The sequence below is a fragment of the Leopardus geoffroyi genome, chromosome A3 (assembly GCF_018350155.1).
Source record: "Leopardus geoffroyi isolate Oge1 chromosome A3, O.geoffroyi_Oge1_pat1.0, whole genome shotgun sequence".
NCBI classification, from domain to species: domain Eukaryota; kingdom Metazoa; phylum Chordata; class Mammalia; order Carnivora; family Felidae; genus Leopardus; species Leopardus geoffroyi.
The window spans coordinates 97,995,888-98,004,370 of NC_059336.1; positions in this window are offsets into that span (position 1 = coordinate 97,995,888).

Here is an 8,483-nt window from a genome sequence, read left to right on the forward strand (position 1 = left end):
CTTCGGCTGAGGTCATCATCTCATGGCTCGTGAGTTCGAGCCTCACGTCAGGCTCTGTGCTGACAGCTCAGTCTGGAGCCTGCTTCAGATTCTGTGTCTCCCTCTCTCTCTGCCCCTCCCTTGCTCATGTTCTCTCTCTCTCTCTCTCTTCTGTCTCTCGCTCTTGCTCTCTCCCTCAAGAATAAACAAACATTAAAAAAATAAAAAAGAAAATTATTTCCAGGGTAAATACTACTTCCCACCACCCACCTTGTTTTTCGCACTACTGATTATCTCCTTATTATGTCTTGAGTCTGGCTTTTTCTCCCACTATTGAAATAGTTTTTCAGAACTCAACAATATCTCCTAATTGTCTAAATTTTCTCCATAATTATTTTTCCTTAATTCTCTTCATCATTTGGTAAATTGCTCAGTCAGCCACATACTTGTTGAAATTTCCAGCTTCCTTTGTTACATTTCTATAGTATTGCAGTGTGGTTGGATATTTTCTTTCTCTAAGTGTCCCTTCCTTTTCTGATTTACTTCCATTTGTTCCTGTTTTTTTTCCAAAACAGTGCATCACTGAGGATTATTGCCCAGGGATCAGTGCTCTAATCTCCATGCTTCTTTTTATCATTCTTGCTTCAAACATCCATGCTTCCAAATTTTATCTGCATTTGACTTACATTTAAATCTATTTTTCGACACTGCTTTTCTATTGTTCTAGTGATGAGTAACCACTTACACTTCACATCTTTAGCATATGTGGCATGTGGTTATCTTTAATGCAACTTAACCAAAACTGAGCAGTAACCATTTTCCTCTTAAATCCCGTACCTAGTGATTTAAAATTATTTCTTTGCTAATAATTATCCAGACTTCAAATTATGAGTCTATTTCTGTCTGCTTACTCATAAAAAGTCCTAAAATTTAATCACAAGCCCCCAATGTGATTTCTCATATCAGCTCCTATTATTGCGTGTTTACTTTATTACCTAATATCAAATACTGTAAAATATTCTTACTACCCTATGCCATACTATAACTGCTTTTATTCCTTATATTTCAACATACCCTTTTACTAGAAAACAAAGCAAAACAAAACAAAAACACCTATAGTAAGATTCAGTACTCTTGCATAGTAAGTAAGATCCTAGGCAGTCTTTCTAAATATTCTCTGTATTAATCGATTTCATCTATTCCTATGTATATTCACTTATTTCTTAATTCCAGAAGACATGCATTGCTTCATGCTGTTATGTAAATGACATTGTAAAAAATATCCAAATGTTTTATAGAACACTTATTAATTACATAGACGAAAAATTTCTCATCACATTGGAGAAAGCAGAGACATCTTAATCAAGTGACTCAATTCAACATCATCTATAATGTGTATAAATGATATCATCTGTACCCTGATATAAGTCAGCTGAGAAGGAAAAAGCATTATCTATATAATATCACTACCAAAGTATTCAGTCTGAATCTAATCATGAGAAATCATGAGAATCTAATTAGAGTGATTAAAATTGAGGGACTTCTATAAGCCATCTGGCTTTATCTCTTTGAAAATGTCAGTGTAATAAAAACTGGAAAAAAAGAAATAACTAAAATAGGGCAGACTCCTAGATTAATAAATAAAAAAAGAGACATGACAACTAAATGAAATAATTAAATCTTAATTAGATCCTGATTTAAAAAAAAACTAGCTAGGAAGAACTTTATTCAGATTTGTCTTTGTCTGACTAATTTTATTTAGCATAATATTCTCTGTGTCCACCATGTTATCACAAGTGGTAAGATTTCATTTCTTTGTGTCTCAATAATAATCCAGTGTGTGTGTGTGTGTGTGTGCAAGCCACATCCATTCATCTATTGATGGACATTTGAGTTGCTTCCATTTCTTGGCTATTTTAAATAATGCTGTGATAAACATAGGGGTACAGATATCTTTTCAAATTAGTGTATTTTCATTTTCTTTGGGTAAATTCCCAGTACTGGAATTATTGGATCATATGGCATTTTTATTTTTAATTTTTTGGAGAAACTTCATATTATTTTCTACAAAGGTTGTGCCAATTTACTTTCCCACCAACAATGCACAAAGATTCCCTTTTCTCTCCATCTTCCTCAACACTTGTTACTTCTTGTCTTTTTGATGCCAGCCATTTCGACTGGTATTAGATGATATCTCATTGTGGTTTTGATTTCATTTTTGTGTGGAATCTAAAAATCAAAACAAATGAACAAAGACTTTTTTAAAGTATTATTTTTAATTGAAGTATAATAAACATACAGTGTTATTAATTTCAAGTGTACTACAATCTCTTAAATAGAACAAACTGGTAGTTGCCAGAGGGGAGATGGGGGTGGATGGGCGAAATAGATGAAAAGGCTTAAGAGGTATAAACTTGCTGTTCTAAAATAAATGTCAATTAAAAGAATTATATATCTATCTATAGAGATAGAGACAAAGACAGAGATAGAGATGGATATAAAGGGTGCCTGGGTGGCTCAGTCAGTTAAGCCTCCAACTTAGGCTCAGGTCATGATCTAGTGGTTCGTGGGTTTGAGCTCAGCATTGGGCTCTGTGCTGACAGCTCAGAGCCTGGAGAGAACCTGCATTGGATCTCCCCGTCTCTCTGCCCCTCCCTCCTTTCACACTCTCTCTCCAGTTCTCAAAAATAAACATTAAAAATATTAAAAAAAAAATAAGTCAAAGTGATGAAAAGCAGAGTGTAGGGAATACAGTTAATAATATTGTAGTAACAAGGGATGGTGATAGATGGTGAGTTTACACTTGCTGTGGTGAGCACTGAATAATGCATAAAATTATCAGTCACTGTGTTGTCTACCTGAATCTAATATAACCGTGTGTATCAGCTATACTTCAAAAAAAAAAAAAAAAAAAAAAAAAGAAAGAAAGAAATAGCCAAATGATAGATGGGGGAAAAAGGAGGGAAGAAAGGGAGGAGAGAGGGAAAGAAAGAGTAAAGATACAAAGAAAGGAGACAAAAAGGTAAAAAAAATAACTTTATTGAAGAAATTTATGCTATTTAAATATGGCTACAAATTTATTCAAAGAGGTAAGATTTTTCTCAGTCTCTTCTCTGGAATCCCTCAGTCTAGTTCCTCTTGACTCTCATGCTTTAAATGGTAATTTTTTGTAGCATTTTATTGTGTGTTAACAGCTCTTCACAATTTGATAATCTTTCTTAACAACTATCTTCAGTAGGTGGTGTCAATCCAGAAATAAGGATTTATATTCTGCAACTATAACAAGGTAGATGTGACATGGCAACAGTCTTTTCTCTTCCCAAGAACACAAGTATTGTTGACTCCTGGCAAAGAGCCTCCTTGTGTGGTAGTAGCAGAGCACTTTATACTTGCCAGAGAACTTTTGTATGTTATCTTATTTCAGCCGGGCTACATACCTGTGAATTTGACAGGACAGGGCTTATTATCATTGTCTCACACAGAGTAAGAAGGGAATCAATAGCTTTTATAAATGTTACATTCTTCTCTGATTAAAAAATAATCAGTGCTATAAAAATTCAAATAATATAGAATTATATAATGTAGAAAAATTTTAAATTCTTTGAAGTCCACTTGAAGGATAACCCTCAGTGAAGATAACCACGCCTAAATGAACGTTTCTTCAATAATTTTAGTAAATTTACTTTACATTATTAATGTTTTTCTTTTTTTTCTTTTTTTTTTAATTTATTTTAATGTTTATTTATTTTTGAGACAGAGAGAGACAGAGCATGAACAGGGGAGGAGCAGAGAGAGAGGGAGACACAGAATCTGAAACAGGCTCCAGGCTCTGAGCTGTCAGCACAGAGCCTGACACGGGGCTCGAACTCACGGACCGTGAGATCATGACCTGAGCTGAAGTCGGACCCTTAACCGACCAAGCCACCCAGGCGCCCCTAATGTTTTTCTTTAAAAATATTTTTTAATATTTGTTTATTTTTGAGAGAGAGAGAGAGAGAGAGACAGACAGACAGCATGCTTGTGGGGGAGGGGCAGAGAGAGAGGGAGGCAAAGAATCTGAATCAAGCTCCAGGCTCTGAGCTGTCAGCACAGAGCCTGACGTGGGTTTTGAACTCACGGACCCAAGATCATGACCTGAGCTGAAGTCGGACACTGAACCAACTGAGCAACCCAGGCACCCTGTTTTTTTTTTCTTTTTTTTAAACAAAATTTTGGTTATTTTATGAATGTTGGAGTTCATTGTGTTCTGTATCTCTTAGAAATGTATCCTGGGTATCTATTCATGTCATGACATACAGAGCTAAAATTCTTTTTTAAAATGTTTTTAACGTTTATTTTTGAGAGAAAAAGAGAAAAAGAGAGAGAAACACAGACAGAGGGCAACACAGAATGGGAAGCAGGTTCCAGGCCCTGAGCTGTCAGCACAGAGCCCGACCTGGGTCTGTAACAAACTGCAAGATCATGACCTGAGCCTAAGTTGAATGCTTAACTGACTGAGCCACCCAGGTGCCCCTAGAGCTAAAATTATTTTTAATTATGAGTCACATATTCAATATGGATGGGTATTTCGGGTCTCTGAGCCACCCAGGCACCAGGAACAATAGAGTATTATCAATTAGAGTCACCATGTCATACTTTAGAACTTCAGACCTGATTTATTTTATAACTTAAAGTTAGTACCCTTTTACCATCTACTCATTTCCCTTACCTTTCCATGCCTGGAAAACACCATTCTGTTCTGTTTCTGAGTTATCAGTACTGCTTTATTTATTTATTACATTTTATATATAATTAATACCATGTGGTATTTGTCTTCCTCTGGCTTATATCACTTTGAATAATGTCCTCCAAGTTCACCCATGGTGTTGCAAAGGCCAGCATTTCCTTCATTTTTAAGGCTGAAAAGTGTGTGTGTGTGTGTGTGTGTGTGTGTGTGTGTGTGTGTGTGTTGGGGGGTGGGTGGTGTATCACATCTTCTTCACTCATCTGTTGATGGCCTCTTAGGTTGTTTTCATATCTTGGCTGTTGTGACTAATGCTTCAGTCAGCATGGGAGCACCATATTTAGTACAAGCTGTTAATTGTGTTTCCCTGTAGGTGAGGAGATGGAATACCTGTTTATGGCTCCAAGGGGAAGATTGCAGTCAGCACCTAGATGCATACTGATTAGGTGCTGAATTCTCAGGCACTTACAAACTGCTTAGTTTGCTGTAGTCCTAGGGGACTTGTGGATCTAAGTCATGAGCTGTCATAGCTGTGTGACTTGGGTACCATGCTTTGAGTGACAACCATAAAAATTGGAGTGCTAGGTATGTGCACAAGTTCCTTCCAGGGAAGTACTGTCAACTTGACTTTATTGTTGGAGTGAGCTGGAGGGAAAAGGTGGAGAAGTGCCCACCAGCTTCCCTGGGCTCCAGGGAGGATCACAGCCAGCCCCTAAAAGCATGATAATCAGAAGCAAGTATGCAATCAAACTCCTTCAATGGAAAGACTTGGGGATGGGTGTTTTCCCTGCTTCCTCTCTGCTGATGCTTGGGGGATAGTCATAGCGAATGCTCATATGCCCATTTAAGAACTGCTTCTTTGTTTGCTCTAGTCCTGTGGGACTTGTGTCTTATTGGCTTTTAGAGCTAGGTGTTTAGGGTGATTGTCCCTTGGGTTGCCTTAAAAGTTGTGCTGCTAGATGTCCAGCCCAAACCCTTTGATCCTAAGGGAGAAGCTGAAACTTACTGGTTTTCTTTTGGTTATATGGCAATGTGCCAGGGGTGAAGTTTATGGTGAGAGTGTGTCTCAGCCTTTCCTACCTGTTTCGATGTGGTTATTTTCTCTTTCACTCAGTCTGTAAGAGTCACTCACCTGGTTTCTGGATTTCTCTCAGAGGGGGTTGCTGTATGTGTTGGTGTAAATTTGGTGCATTTGTGGGAGCAGGGGAGTTCAGGAGCCACCTACTTCATCATCCAGGTCCCTCCACTCTGTGAAGAGTAAATTTTTTATAGGTTACTCCCCTATATACAGGACATTCATAGTTTCACTCTTACTTATACAATAGAGTCCTAACCTAGTTAGCTTTACAAAACTATTTGTTAGCTTTCTCTGACTCACCTTTATAACCTCCCCTCTGTCATTTTCTAATACTCTCTGCTCAAATAAAATGGAACTGTTGTCATTCTTTCAGTTCCCTGTGATTCTGCACATACACTTCCTTGGCTGGTATACCGATTCCCTCTTCAGAAATTATCACTACCACCTGCAAGGTCCCTGTCATATATTACCTATTCTGTGAAGCTTACCCTGATAAGACTGTTGGAATGGCACTTTCTCCCATGTTTCAGTAACCTGTGTCCTTAGTGCATTATGGTTCTGACATACCACAATCTTGCTTTATCAGATAATTGGGTTTGCATGATGATCCTTTACATACTAGATATTAATTTTGAAACAGTGACTGAAACACCATATGCTTTCTTTCCTTTATTTGTAAAATGGAGATGATAATATCTCAAATACATAGAATTGTTGGGAACATTAGGTTTATGTATGTAAAATATTTCTCACAGCACCTGCATTATACTAAGAAATCAGTAAGTGATAGCTGTAATAATTTATTTTTTTAACATTTACTTATTATTGAGAGACAGAGACAGAGACAGAGCATGAACAGGGGAGGGGTTGAGAGATGGGGAGACACAGAATCCAAAGCAGGCTCCAGGCTCTGAGCTGTCAGCACAGAGCCCGACACGGGGCTCAAACTCACAAACCATGAAATCATGACCTGAGCCGAAGTCGGACGCTCAACCCACAGAGCCACCCAGGCGCCCTGATAGCTGTAATCATTTAATATCATTTATTCAAATGTATGTCCCTACTACATGTAGCTAAAGAAGAAAAGACACCCTATTACTTCCTGTTTTAATTGTATTTAATAGAATTTTTCTTCAAGAGTGTAAGTTTCTGAAGTATAGAAACGGTTTCTTAAGCTACTTTGCCTTCTGAAATAACCAAATGTGCTCCACAGAATAAATAAATAATATTTATTTACTGAATGAATAAATGATATGAATGAATAACTCATTTAGGTTGCTGTTGGTTCTGTGCTCTGTACATAATGTTGTTGTGCAGAACAGAACTAATTGGTGGACGGATTTCCATTATAGCCTTGTCAGAACTACAGCATTAGCACTTTTCCCAGCTATGCTATAAGTAGGCAAATAACTGCTTTAATTAAGGCTTTTGGGAAAAAAAATCTTTCTTTTCCCCAAACGATCTCCTGACAAAATGTGATGATTTTCATATGTATATATGTGTACATATATGTGTGTTTATTATGTGTAATATGTATACATATATATATATATAATATGTATTATGTATTATGTAGATGTATGTGTATGTATGTGTGTGTGTGTGTGTGTGTGTGTGTGTGTATATATATATATATATATATATATATATATATATGACGCAGTGAGTTATATTTCAGCAAGGCAAGGAAGGAAGATTCACCCTATGCTTTAAGTACCTAAAGGCTGATCTTTTTCTTGAAACTGGACTTGGTAGATAGTAAGAAAAGGAGTAACAGGACATTTAAAGGAGAGTGAGATTTACCTTTTATCAGAGTCAGGGTTGACAGAGAAAGAAAAAGCTTTTTTTTAAACTTTATTATTTTGAGAGACAGAATGCGTGAGTAGAGAGGGGCAGAAAAAAGAGGAAGAAAGAGTCCCAAGTAGTCTGTACTGTCAGCACAAAGCCAGACGTGGGGGCTGATCCCACAAACCATGAGATCATGACCTGAGCCAAAATCAAGAAGTAGAGGCTTAACCAACTGAGCCAACCAGGTGCCCCAAAACTTCTTTTTTGTACCAGAATAAATCTTTCCTGCATCCCTAGAACATTTGTATGTGAGCTTAAGCAATGCATGAACATTTATATTATGAATGAAGATATTGGGGAGGAGATTCCTGGCTTAAAGAGTGTTCAAATGTTTCTATATTACTGTTGTTCAATAGAAATTTCTGTGATAGTGGAACTATTACTGATTAGCACTGTCAAATATGGCAGCCCTAACCACATGAGGCTACTTAGCACTTACAGTTTTGTTTGTGCAGGTAAGATATTTATATTTAAATTAAATTTTCATTAATTCAAGTTTAAATAACTGCGTATGACTACTGACTACTTACTGGACAGTACAGATCTATATTATCGTGTGTGTGTGTGTGTGTGTGTGTGTGTGTATTGTTCTATACAAATAGTGATAATCACTTCTTTCACAGGTTTCCCCAGGTTTGGCACCCTTTGACTTTTTCAAGAAAATTTAGAAAGTTCCGGCATCCAATCATTTATCTTGAGTATTCTTTCTGCTCATTAGAGTAATTTCAGTGTTCAGTTTCACTAGTCAACCTGTCAGTAAGCAGTGTGCACACACTTCCCACATCTGAAATGCTATAATTAACTCAAGAGAGTTTTATCATAAATAAATGTGAGGGATTTTTGTTTCAAGGCACG